The 14041-nt window shown below is 44.3% G+C and overlaps 1 pseudogene; it reads right to left on the reverse strand.

Annotated features, from left to right (window-relative positions):
- Nucleotides 1-1461: 1461 nt before the first annotated feature.
- The window catches only part of LOC129823301 (structural maintenance of chromosomes flexible hinge domain-containing protein 1-like), a 44342-nt pseudogene continuing 31762 nt past the window's right edge, over nucleotides 1462-14041 (reverse strand).

Raw genomic sequence — 14041 nt, forward strand, 5'->3', positions numbered from 1 at the left:
GAAAGGCACACACCGGTCTATAGAAAAGGTCCCACAGTTGACAGTGCATGTCAGAGCAAAAACCAAGCCCTGATGTCGAAGGAATTGTCCGTAGAGCTCCGAGACAGGATTGTGCCGTGGCACAGATCTGGGGAAGGGTACCAAAAATATGTCTGTAACATTGAAGGTCTCCAAGAACACAGTGGCCTCCATCATTCTTAAATGGAAGAAGTTTGGAACCACCAAGACTCTTCCTAGAGCTGGCCGACCGGCCAAACTGAGCATTCGGGGGAGAAGGGCCTTGGTCAGGGAGGTGACCAAGAACCAGATGGTCACTTTGACAGAGCTCCAAAGTTCCTCTGTGGAGATGGGAAAACCTTCCCGAAGGACAACCATCTCTGCAGCACTCCAACAATCAGACTTTTATGGTAGAGTGACCAGACGGAAGCCACTCCTCAGTAAAAGGCAAATGACAGCCCGCTTGGAGGTTGCCAAAAGGCACCTAAAGGACTATCAGACCATGAGAAACAAGATTCTCTGGTCTGATGAAACCAAGATTGAACTATTTGGCCTGAATGCCAAGCATCACGTCTGGAGGAAACTAAGCACCGCTCATCACCTGACCAATACCATCCCTACTGTGAAGCATGGTGGTGGCAGCATCATACTGTGGGAATCTTTTTCAGCGGCAGGGACTGGGAGACTTGTCAGGATCGAGTATGAACAGAGCAAAGCACAGAGAGATCACAGAGCACAGAGAGATCCAGAGTGCTCAGAACATCAATAGTGGCTTTGGGACTAGGCTTAATGTCATTGAGTGGCCCAGCCAGAGCCTAGACTTAAATCTCCAGAGAGACCTGAAAATAGCTGTGCAGAAACTACATCCCTATCCAACCTGACAAAGATTCAGCAGATCTTTTATTTTACTAGGCAAGTCAGTTAAGAACAAATTCTTATTTTCAATGACGGCCTAGGAATAGTGGGTTAACTGCCTTGTTCAGGGGCAGACCGACAGATTTTAACTTGTCAGCTCAGGGATTCGATCTTGCAACCTTTCGGTTACTAGTCCAACGCTCTAACCATTAGGCTACCTGCCGCCAGGTAGATAAGAATGGGAGAAACTCTCCAAATAATAGTATCAAGTTAAATTTGCCATCTACAAGAGGTGTATATTCTATTTGTATTTAAATGTAACTTGCACCATTGCCTTTAAGTAAATCACGAATCAGAAAAGCATTAGTTGCTATCCATTTTTGGACTCTCATTAATTTATATCACATCAGTGAATGCCCTACTCTTTGAAGTTTGCAGTTTGCATACTTGGGATATCGCCATTCAAAAGGAAAAGTTGTAAAAAATGTAAATAGCTGGAGGACGTCTGATCAACTGAGGACAGTACTACATTTGTTTTGTATAATTCATTCAATATTTTTATTTCAAGATACAAAATAATCTTTGGACATTATCCAATACCTCCCAAACATAGTTAATCGTAAACTGAACAAAATAAAGAAAAAGTTAAATGAAATAGCTTAATATACAGCAGCTGCCATCTTACATTTAAATGTTGATTGTTTTGTGATTTCATTTTACAAAAAAAAATGCTGAACAAATGAAAATGGTTGGAGACTAACTCTTCAGGCTCAGATATAACAAATGGTATAGTACATGTCGAATCCAATTGAAAATAGACATTCATGTCGCTCAAATAAGCATGATCAAAAGTCCTGTTTCAATAACTTCCGCCTTGTTCTCTTGGTTACCATACCGGACGATTATCCGACATCTTCAGGACTCCGTTTCACCCCAATGGCAGGAGGCGTCTGAACTGGAGTACTGGCTGTACAAATACAGAACAGACAGCACACCTTAAATATTTGAACAAATAAGAAAGTATTCACTCACAGATTAAAACAAAGCGACAGGAAAATAATGCATCACCTAGCAACGCTCTTTAGGGCCTTGGGTGTGAGAAATGTGCTTATATATACACACAGTACCAGTCAAAAGTTTGGACACACCTACTCATTCAAAGGTTTTTCTTTCTTTTTACTATTTTATACATTGTAGAATAATAGTGAAGACATTAAAACTATGAAATAACACATATGGAATCATGTAATAACCCCCCAAAAAATGTGATTCTTCAAAGTAGCCACCCTTTGCTTTGATGACAGCTTTATACACTCTTGGCATTCTCCCAACCAGCTTCATCACCTGGAATGCACTTCAATTAATAGGTGCGCCTTGTTAAAAGTGAATTTGTGGAATTTCTCTCCTTCTTAATGTGTTTGAGCCAATCAGTTGTGTTGTGACAAGGTAGGGGTGGTATACAGAAGATAGCCCTATTTGGTAAAAGACCAAGTGCATATTATGGGAAGAACAGCTCAAATAAGCAAAGAGAAACGACAAGTCCATCATTACTTTTTAGACGTGAAGGTCAGTCAATCTGGAAAATTTCAAGAACTTTGTTTCTTCAAGTTTCTTCAAGTGCAGTTGCAAAAACTATCAAGCGCTATGATGAAACTGGCTCTCATGAGGACCGCCAAGGGAAAGGAAGACCCAGAGTTACATCTGCTGCAGAGGATACGTTCATTGGAGTTAACTGCACCTCATATTGCAGCCCAAATAAATGCTTCACAGAGTTCAAGTAACAGACACATCTCAACATCAACTGTTCAGAGGAGACTGCGTGAATCAGGCCTTCATGGTCGAATTGCTGCAAAGAAACCACTACTAAAGGACAACTGTTATTTCATAGCTTTGATGTCTTCACTATTATTCTACAATGTAGAAAACAGTCAAACTAAAGAAAAACCCTTGAATGAGTAGGTGTGTCCAAACTTGACTGGTACTGTATATATTTGTTATTACAGTGTTGAAATGTACCCCTCCCTGCATACACGTACCAAGCTTTGTCTCAATGTCTTTGAGCTGCTTCTGCTGCTCTTCCATCTCCTTCTCTTTCTGCGCCATCTCAGGTGACTTCAGGTATTGCATGTGGCCTTAAGTCCTCCTTCACCTGTATGCTCTTCTGCATGGCCAACCGGTACTGCTGGAGCAGGTCTACAAACAGGGGGGGAAAGGCATTGTAAATGTATACCATGTATGATACTATGCAATGAAACGTACGCACGCAGGCGCGCACAGGCACGCACCAGTACAAACAGAACTAAAATCCAGAGACTGACCAATCTGGCCCATAAAAGTTTGGTATTGCTTGGGGAGGGGTGCGCCGAACACCTGGCCACGCAGTTTCTCTATTGGTGGGGCTTTGTTCTGCATGCCCCCAAACTTGTCGTTGCTGCGGATCCTCTCCCTGCCGGGTCAGGAGGGTGGGGCACGGGATTCTGCTCTGGGTCACCTGGCCAAAACAACAAGACCCAGTTCTTAAACAAGAAAATACTGACTTGAAGACAAGTTCCTGTACCACCCATCTGCGTCCCAAATGGCCCTGGTCAAAAGTAGGGCACTAAATAGGGAATAATAGGGTGCCATTTCAGATGCACACTAGATACATATTTTTATCAGCCTAAGCCAGGGATGTATTCACTGGGAACCAAATGAAAGCAAACATTCTCAAACGGTATGAAAAGGGGAGGGACCTAGCTGAATTTGTCCAAAAGAAAAAAGTGTGTTGCAACATGCTTTCTGTTGCAAAACGTTTTGCTACGTGTGCACTAATGAATACACCCCAGGCAATGACTTTAAACTAGAACACTACTTGGCCCGTATTGTTCGATGGCTTGGTTTAGGCCATCCAATCAACACGCCTCGTTTGACTCACCCCCTTCCTGTAGTGGTTAGCAGAGTCCAGGTCATCAATCAAAATGGTGTCTCCCAATAGGTTCCCAAATACTGGCGGGAACAAGGGATGATTATCAAAGGGTAATTACATACGTAGTCACCAAACTACTTCCAGATTACTTGAAACTGATCACTAACCCTCCATTTACTGTTTGTGAATCATGTTTCATTAATTGGTTCAAGACAAGGGGTGTAAGACATCAAATAATTACTTCTGTACAAGATAAATAAACTCAGTTCAACTCTAGGTGTTCTTTGATGGTTTTAACCATTTTTGTTTGATATTATACCCCTCCAAAAACCTCTTACAAGTGGAAGCCCCGAGAAGCATAATGTAAAAAATAATGCAAAACTGTTCCAGAAGCCCTCGTTATGACATCAGTCCCAAATCTGGAAATACTGAAAACTAGGCCCTTTCATTAGATAAGGGGGGAGGGGGGGGGACAAAAACTCAAGTTTAAACATGCAAATGATAATAATCCTTTAATTATACAAACAGCATCATTATATATAATCATTTTAAAGTGAAAGGCTGGCTGGGGTCCAATTCCCACTCCAGTAGCAGAGTCCCCAAGAGATGGAGCCCATAACTGCCCCCCCCTGTGAGTTAAGAGCCTGGGGTTCAGTCTGGAACAGTTTAACCCCCAAACCCAGGAACGGGGGGGGGGGGGGGAGAGAGCGAGAAACTACCCTAACAACTGCAAACGAACAGAGACCAGAACCTAGGGTCGTGTGTAACAAGCGTCTTAGCGTAGAAGTGCTGATCTAGGATCAGGTCCCTCGTCCGGGTCATCTTATTCCTTGTGATCTAAAAGGCAGGACTGATCCTACATCTCCTGGGACCAAGGAGGAAGAGTGGGACAAGCTTCTGGAACTACAGAGAAACCCTCTCACCATAGACATAGTTACATTAAGAGGGAGGTTACATATTGGGGAATATTTGATCCAAATAGAAATTCTGAAAAAGACTGACTCACCCATCTGTCTCGGGCAAACACAGGGTTCCCAATGGGAAGAAAGCTGGCCAGGCCATTTCTTATGTGGGGCAAGGGTCTGAAAAAAGAAACAAGTACAACTCACTATAGCATGTAAAGCATGAACACCTTTCTGAACAAGAAGACTCCAAGAACCTTTCCCAACACAGGTCACAAAGATTCAAACTATAGAGGTCAATTTCATTTACTTCCACATTGAAAGGAAGCAACAATTACATGTTGTTTTATTAAAGGTACTCGTGTGTGTGTGTGTGTGTGTGTACCTGCTGCTGCTGTTGTTTCTCCAGAACACCGTGTCCAGGGGCATGACCTGCTGCCTCCCCTGGGTGTCGTTGTAGATCTTCCGTTGCCGCCACCGTTGTCATGGTGACCACCCAGTCCATGTCTCCCAGGAGATGACGGTGGCCACGTCATCGTCCTCCACCAGCGCCAGGTGGCCAATCTGCACCAGAGACAGAAGGACGGCACATTTAAATCCTGCCGAAACTGAAGGACATTCCACACACTGTTCTTCTCTAGTCAACCGCTACTAGGATGAAGCATCAGAACGCTGCAGAAACAGGGGACGGGTCCCAAATGGCACTAATAGGGCTCTGGTCAAAAGTAGTGCACTATATATATACTGTATATATAAGGATTAGGGTTCCATTTGGGAAACAGAGTAAATGTCTATATTATGACATTACTTTTCCCAGAACGTAGAGGGTGCCCATATGGAGCAGACTCTCTGCACCTGGAATTTCATTTTCTCAGTGTCGGCTGTCTTCTGACTGATGAGGGCGTCGATCGCTGGGATCTATATTAACACAGAATGGATCCATCAAACCTCTCAACTTCTGAGAGTGCATGCATCATATATAGTACAAATGACAGTCTTGTGAATGTGGTCCAGTATCTATGGTTTTTCTCAGTAACCAGGTTTCCATCCAACCTTTTTGTGAGTAGTCGGATAAAAAAAATCACAAAAGGCTGATTGAAACAGCACATTTTTCTAAAATATTCAAATGTCGACAAAACAAAATACACTAGACCAGGTGGAATCTTTTTGTGTCCATATAGTTTATAATGCAATGGCGGTGGAAACCGCTTTATGCTTTGATATAATAACCATCATATCGAAGTAAACTTGGAAGCACGCGATGATGTGTTGTGTGGTCCCCTACGACTTGGGGAAGCATGCAGTTTATTAGGCTACAGATTAAATGAATTATGATCAACTGCATCTTTGGCAGCGATTACAGCAGCGAGTCTTCTCGGGTATGATGCTACAAGCTTGGCACACCTGTATTTGGGGAGTTTCTCCCATTCTTCTCTGCAGATCTTCTCAAGCGCTGTCATGTTGGATGGGGAGTGTCGCTGCACAGCTATTTTCAGGTCCCTCCAGAGATGTTAGATCCGGCTCTGGCTGGGTCACTCAAGGACATTCAGAGACTTGTCCCGAAGACACTCCTGCGATGTCTTGGCTGTATGCTTAGGGTCGTTGTCCTGTTGAAGGTGAACCTTCACCCCAGTCTGAGCGCTCTGGAGCAGGTTTTCATCAAGGATCTCTGTGCTTTGCTCCGTTCATCTTTGCCTCGATCAGGACTAATCTCACAGTCCCTGCTGTTTAAAAACACCCCCACAGCATGATGCTGTCACCACCATGCTTCACCGTAGAGATGGTGCCAGGTTTCCTCCAGACGTGACGCTTGGCATTCAGGCCAAATCATGGTTTCATCAGACCAGACAATATTTTTTCTCGTGGTCAGAGTCTTTAGGTGCCTTTTGGCAAACTCCAACTCCTCACCATCTTAAATAAGCATGCCTCATTCAAAAATGTTAAACTAAGAACAGATATAGCCCTTGGTTCACCCCAGACTTGACTGCCCTTGACCAGCACAAAAACATCCTGTGGCGTTCTGCATTAGCATTGAATAGCCCCTGCGATATGCAACTTTTCAGGGAAGTCAGGAACCAATATACTCAGTCCGTTAGGAAAGCTAAGGCTAGCTTTTTAATACAGAAATTTGCATCCTGTAGCACTAATTCCAAAAAGTTTTGGGACACTGTAAAGTCCATGGAGAATAAGAGCACCTCCTCCCATCTGCCCACTGCAATGGGGGTGCCGTGGGCCTGGGGCCTGGGCCTTCAGTGAGGTACTACACAGTCCCACCCGAATTAATCCACCTCTTATTACCATCATTATGATGCCATGGCTCTAGACACTATACATTTAGACAGAAACGCAGTATAACCAGGCGTTGCGTCACCTTGAAATTGACAAATTGACATTTTACCCAAAAACATGACAAAATCATGAGTCTTTTCAATATTTCCATTCATCTTTTCATTGTGCAGCTCTGTTGCCCTGCACGTTTGTTCGTTGAGCTGTAGATCCACTCCGGTGTCCCCAAAAGTTTTCAAAAGCACCATTGCTTGTAAGTGTCCAGCCGTACTTTGGTGTCTCGTTGCTGCCTTGGTTAGACAACTCAAGTTTGCAAAGCCAGTGTGGCTCCAAACACCAAATCGATCACTTGCAAATAATAGGCATTCCCAGCAGTACAGTTTGCAGTGCTTCTCGGAGCCTGTGAGCCATTGATAGCGCTGTTGATCGGCGTCGGGCGACCTCTCCTTACAATGTCTAACTTTTCTTGAAAAGTTTGTCTTGAGAATGGCGTTATAATTATATCCTCGACCAAATCGATATCTTCTCCTCCTTCCGCCATTGTGGGTTGAAAAAACAGCTTAGTAGTACGCAAATTAATTTGTTTATCAAATTCAGTTTCCTAGATCTGCATAGACCTGCCCATAGGACCTGCCTCTCAATATTGGTAATCCAATCAAAAGACGTGCACGCACTACGCCTGCTAGCTGGCTCCTATGTAACACTGGAGCCAGCCAGCAGGCGTACAATAGCCAACTCTGAAGCTAATTGGTTGACACTAAATGTTCGTTTCCATTCACTACAAGCGCCCGCACTGTTGATTCTGAAGGCCCGAGGGCAGATTTTAGACCCCTGGCAACACATGATGGCTGAATATGATTGGATAAAAGATCTAACATAAAGACCAGCCCTCCAAATCTCAACCTGGGGCTGGAAGCAGTGCAACCAAGAGGAAAGCTATGAAATGAAGAGTATAACTCTTACTCTGTGGAATAATTTAATACATATTTGTGGGAAAATATATTTAAAAATAAATTATATTCTGATGATGTTTAGGCCAGCAGAGAAGGCCTTGCTGGCCCTGACGGCCCACCACTGCAATGAGGATAGCAAACACTGTCACCACCGAGAAATCTACGATAATCGATCAATTCAATAAGCAGTTTTCTACAGCTGGCCATGCTTTCCACCTGGCTACCCCTAACCCAGCCAACCCCCCCCCCCCCCCCCACTTCTCCTTCACCCAAATCCAGACAGCTGATGTTCTGAAAGAGCTGCAAAATCTGGATACCTACAAATCATCTGGGCTAGACAACCTGGACCCTCGCTTTCTAAAATTAGCCGAAATTGTTGCAACCCCTATTACTAGCTTATTCAACCTCTCTTTCGTATCATCTGAGATCCCCAAAGATTGGAAAGCTGCCGCGGTCATCCCCCTCTTCAAAGGGGGAGACACTCTAGACCCAAACTGTTATAGACCTATATCCATCCTGCCATGCCTGTCTAAAATCTTCAAAAGCCAAGTTAACAAACAGATCACCGACCATTTCGAATCCCACCGGTCAAGGTCTTAAACGATATCATAACCTCCATCGATAAAAGACAGTACTGTGCAGCCATCTTCATTAACCTGGCCAAGGCTTTCGACTCTGTCAATCACTGCATTCTTATCGGCAGACTCAATAGCCTTGGCTTCTCAAATGACTGCCTCGCCTGGTTCACCAACTACTTCTCAGATAGAGTTCAGTGTGTCAGATCGGAGGGCCTCTTGTCCGGACCTCTGGCAGTCTCTGTAGGGGTGCCACAGGGTTCAATTCTCGGGCTGACTCTTTTCTCTGTATATATCAATGATGTCGCTCTTGCTGCTGGTGATTCTCTGATCCACCTCTACGTAGTCGACACCATTCTGTATATATCTGGCCCTTCTTTGGATACTGTGCTAACAAACCTCCAAACAAGCTTCAATGCCATACAACACTTCTTCCGTGGCCTCCAACTGCTTTTAAATGCTAATAAAACTAAGTGCATGCTCTTCAACCGATCGCTGCCCGCACCCGCCCGCCCGACTAGCATCACTACTCCGGACAGTTCTGACTTAGAATATGTGGACAACTACAAATACCTAGATGTCTGGTTAGACTGTAAACTCTCCTTTCAGACTCACATTAAACATCTCCAATCCAAAATGAAATCTAGAATCGGCTTTCTATTTCGCAACAAAGCCTCCTTCACTCATGCCGCCAAACATACCCTCGTAAAACTGACTATCCTACCGATCCTTGACTTCGGCGATGTCATTTACAAAATAGCCCCTAACACTCTACTCAGCAAACTGGATGTAGTCCATCACAGTGCCCCCCGTTTTGTCACCAAAGCCCCATTTACTACCGACCGCTGTGACCTGTATGCTCTCGTTGGATGGCCCTCACTACATATTCGTCGCCAAACCCACTGGCTCCAGGTCATCTATAAGTCTTTGCTAAGTAAAGCCCCGCCTTATCTCAGCTCACTGGTCACCATAGCAACACCCACCCGTAGCACGCACTCCAGCAGGTATATTTCACTGGTCATCCCCAAAGCCATCACTTCCTTTGGCCGCCTTTCCGTAAATGAGAGCTTGTTCTCAACTGGCCTACGTGGTTAAATAAATGTGAAATAAAATTGAAAAAAATAAAAATAAAAAGTGGACTCGTGCCTTTTACGGAGGAGTGGCTTCCGTCTGGCCACTCTACCATAAAGGCCTGATTGGTGGAGTGCTGCAGAGATGATTGTCCTTCTTGAAGGTTCTCCCATCTTCACAGAGGAACTCTGGAGCACTGTCAGAGTGACCATCTGGTTAATGGTTACCTCCCTGACCAAGGCCCTTCTCCCCCGATTGCTCAGTTTGGCCAGGCGGCAAGCTCTAGGAAGAGTCTTGGTGGTTCCAAACTTCTTCCATTTAAGAATGATGGAGGCCACTGTGTTCTTGGAGACCTTCAATGCTGCAGAAATGTTTTGGTACCCTTCCCCAGATCTGTGCCTTGACACAATCCTGTCTCGGAGCTCTACGGACAATTCCTTCAACCTCATGTCTTAGTTTTTACTCTAACATGCACTGCCAACTGTGGGAACTTATATAGACAGGTGTGTGCTTTTCCAAATCATGTCCAATCAATTGAATTTACCACAGGTGGACTCTAATCAAGTTGTAGAAATATCAAGGATGCACCGGAGCTCAAATTTCAAGTCTCATAGCGAAGGGTCTGAATACTTATGTAAATAAGGTATGTTTTTTGTTCTTAATACAGTTGCAAACATTTCTAAAAACCTGTTTTCACTTTGTCATTATGGGGTATTGTGTGTAGATTGCTGAGGATTTTTTTTTATTTGTCATCAATTTTCAAATAAGGCTGTAACGTAATAATGTGGAAAAAGTCAAGGGGTCTGAATACTCTCCAAAGGCACTGTAAGGCAACTTTTGTTTAGACAAAACCCTAAGTGGAGTTTTTTTAAATTTTGTACATGGGAATTTAACCGCAAAAGTTATTTTATGTGCACTACGTCGTCACGCTTTTTAGTCAACTTTATGGAAACATCTCTGTTGGGAAAATGCACATTGTTTTCATGCAGATTTGAGAATATACACATGAAAAACTGTTGTCAATTGGATGGAACGTGGGTATAATCAAATACTTACAGATGACAGTTGTGCCACATTCATGCTATTCTTCCTGAGCTCCGATTTCAGATGACCCTCTTTGTTGGTGGCGTTGAGCACTTGTTCTAAAGGAAGAGATATCACAGCTCTACAGCAGGAACATGTTTTAACACTGATAGCTTGGCACCAAACTGGAACCAAATTGTATGTTTCCATTCTCTCTTGCAGCTCAGTTAACACTGACATAACACGTTTGGAACGCAACACCTACTATCGAGCTCCGTGATGAGTTGCCTGTTGGTGTCAAACAGACTCTTGTAGATGTCAATCGTCTGGTTTATCTGGTCCTTGTTCCTGGTCAGTTCAGACATCTGCTTCCTGATCCTACATCTAGTAGGGGACAGGAGAACAGTCGGGATCACCTGAGACACACTGTTCCAGGAGCTAAGAGACTGGCCTTTAAATGGACACCACACTTGCCAATCAAAAGTAGTCCAACGTTAGGATGAATCCACGTCCAAAGTCATCGGTTGTGTCGATCCAGCTATGTGCCCCCACCCAACATGAATGGAAAAGATAACCAACAAATACAACCTGGAATTTAGACTGTTCATCTTTTTCATAGATTTGGGACTGAGGCACATAGCTGGAGCTACAAAATAGATGGCCTAGGATGTAGAAAGTCATCTTAACATTAGTCTACTTTTCAGGAAACTTTTCTGAAACATCCGACACATTTCTACTTTGAGTGAAATGTCCCTTTAAGATGGCTGGACACTCATGATCACAGCGCGTCAACCCCTTTTTGGGTGGCAAACACTCAATGTTATTCAAAAATCTAGCATTAAAATGACAAAATGACATTGATGTGATTTAACAATTAAATATATAAAACATATGATCTAACCATTGTAGAAGCGGAAGGGGAGGTCAAAACACGCTACCAGGGGGTTTTGGGGGCCAAACCCTGGGATGACAGGTCGGAAGTGCAGGACGTACTCATTCCCATCCTGACCAGGACTGTTCTCCATGATGGACAGATTCTAGAAGGGAGAGAGACGTTTTCAAAAAAAGATATGAACAATATCTAATGCAAAATCCTGGTTGGCACGCAAAGCCTGAAGAAAAGATATTGTACAAGCACACCGCACCACCACCGCACTGACAGTGATGTGGGCCTCTCCATTAGCAAGGCTAAACTGCAGGCTCTTGGCTTTGCCCTCAAAGAGGCAGGCTTTTGTCACTGGAGACCTTGGAGCTCTTGATGGTGACCACCACCTTCCCACTCAGCTCCAGTCCCACTGGGTTATTATACACATCCTGGAGGGAAGCAACACAAAAGGAGCCTCATAAATAGACAAAGACGGAGGGGGACAAACGTCATATTAATGCCTATGATTTTGGAATGAGATGTTCGACGAGCAATGTATTGTATAAATCACTAGAAGCTATTTATGTCAATGACGTCAAATTGCCATGGTCAGAGGTTCTACTACCTTTATGGCCTCAGTTAGGCTTGATCACCAAAAATGATACGACACGTAGTTGAACCATTAGTAGACTTCAACTCATACTTATATGGTGATGAGTGATTCATGACTTCCGCTGGCCAGAGGATCTAATCGTCTCACCATTATTTTCAGACGCATGTCCTCCATCAGAGTCCGACTGGCAATGACAATGTTGTTGGAGACCACTGGGGTTGGTGGCTGAAGGTCTGGGACCAATTTGACAGGATTGTTGGGCACAACGTCTATGACATACTAGGCGAGGACAAGAAAGAGAGAGACATGATTACTTTAGTTCTACATGTGGCCCAAAATAAAATAATAGACATCCAGCGACTCGACATGAAATACATTTGTTCTAGATAAAATAAACAGGAGACCAATTTGGAGAGTGGAGACCATATCCACGCGTTTCAGTCAAAGCCCAGTTAGGGGGTGTCTGGAAGTGGGTTTATGGCTCTAAGCCACATGGTTTAGGTTGAGCTTACCTGGTGATTGCACAGCACTTTTGTCTGGTCCACACACAGCACAAACTGGATTGTGTACTTCCCAACACGTTCTGGGATGACTTTGCCTCTGTCAGATGAACATGAATCCTTTTACATACATATCACAGGACTACCTTTGTGTCGATACAAACCGGAGAGAAGAGACACCACAAAGTGGCTAACCCCTCTGACAAGAATTTCCCAACAATCCCACGGTGAATTGGTGATCGCTAACACACTACGGCCACACTGCTTTAAGCCATTTGTATTTGCGGTGTCTCCTTTCTAAAGCCATTCAGGCAGGAGACGTACCCAGCACTTGGCACAAGCTGCGCCCGAATATAAAACACTATCAGTTACCTGAAGAGAAAACGGTATTCCTTTTTGTCTTTCATGGGTTTGCTGCACCTCAGTTGGGCAGTCTTCAGAAAAGCATGTCGACCAATGAGTTGATTATTCCCTTTGTCATCAATTTTTATATTTAAGTAATGTGAAAAGTTGTGTCCATGTGTGACAGAGCCAAAGTCAGTCCCTCTGGGTCTAGTTAAGGGCGTAGTTAAAAGTAGTACACTATATAGGCAATAGGGTGCCATTTGTCCAGTAACTAACCCCTGAGGGGGGCCGTGATGTCCCTGATGGCACTCCCTTCCTCAACAGCATGGAGATGTTGACAAGGCTCAGGTTCTTTATGGTGCTGCCCTCCTCAGACACCACCGACACTGAAAACACTGGACATACAGAGAACAAACCGATGACCATGTCAGCTTATACAGAGATGCCAGTGGCACACACATATCAACAGACCCACAGGTAGAGCCACAGACACGTTGATCCATAGTTACACACAGGTAAAGCCACAGACACAGATAAACAGGAGGTACAGACATGTGAGTGTGCCTCCAGCAGGAAACACAGAGTTAGTGTTGTACTGGGATCTGGGATAATGGTGAGCTTCACAGATGGACCGTGGATGGGCTGCTTGTTGAAGGACCCTCTGAACTCCAGCGCATACTCCCCCCTGACAGAACAACAGGTCTTGAACACTGCCCTCCATTAATATATGGTTACGTGGTCATTATGGCAAGTAGTTAGGAATTATACGGTTAGGAACTCACTTGGGCCCTCGCACATGGTCCACTACAGATGACTTCACCTGAACAACAAAAGGTGTCATCACAATTTCGAATCAAGAAGATAGACCACCCAATAGACTGGACTAATTTACCAAGTGTAAATATATAGTATGCAGCATCAGTATCCCCCACTGCATATCATCCCCATGTCCCACTTTACAACAGTGGTGGTGAGAGTGTCTGACCTTCAGGGCCGGATTGGAGGTCTTCCGCCCCACGACAACCCTTTGGTCGGGGGAGGGGTTCCCCCACTCGTCAAACAGCTGGAGGAGAAAGGGCATCTGGATGCCTTGCTCCTTAAGCACTTGCAGGGGCTGAGTTAGAAACAAAACACATGGGCTACAGTGAGGG

This window comes from Salvelinus fontinalis, chromosome 25 (assembly GCF_029448725.1).
Source record: "Salvelinus fontinalis isolate EN_2023a chromosome 25, ASM2944872v1, whole genome shotgun sequence".
Classification (NCBI taxonomy): Eukaryota; Metazoa; Chordata; class Actinopteri; order Salmoniformes; family Salmonidae; genus Salvelinus; species Salvelinus fontinalis.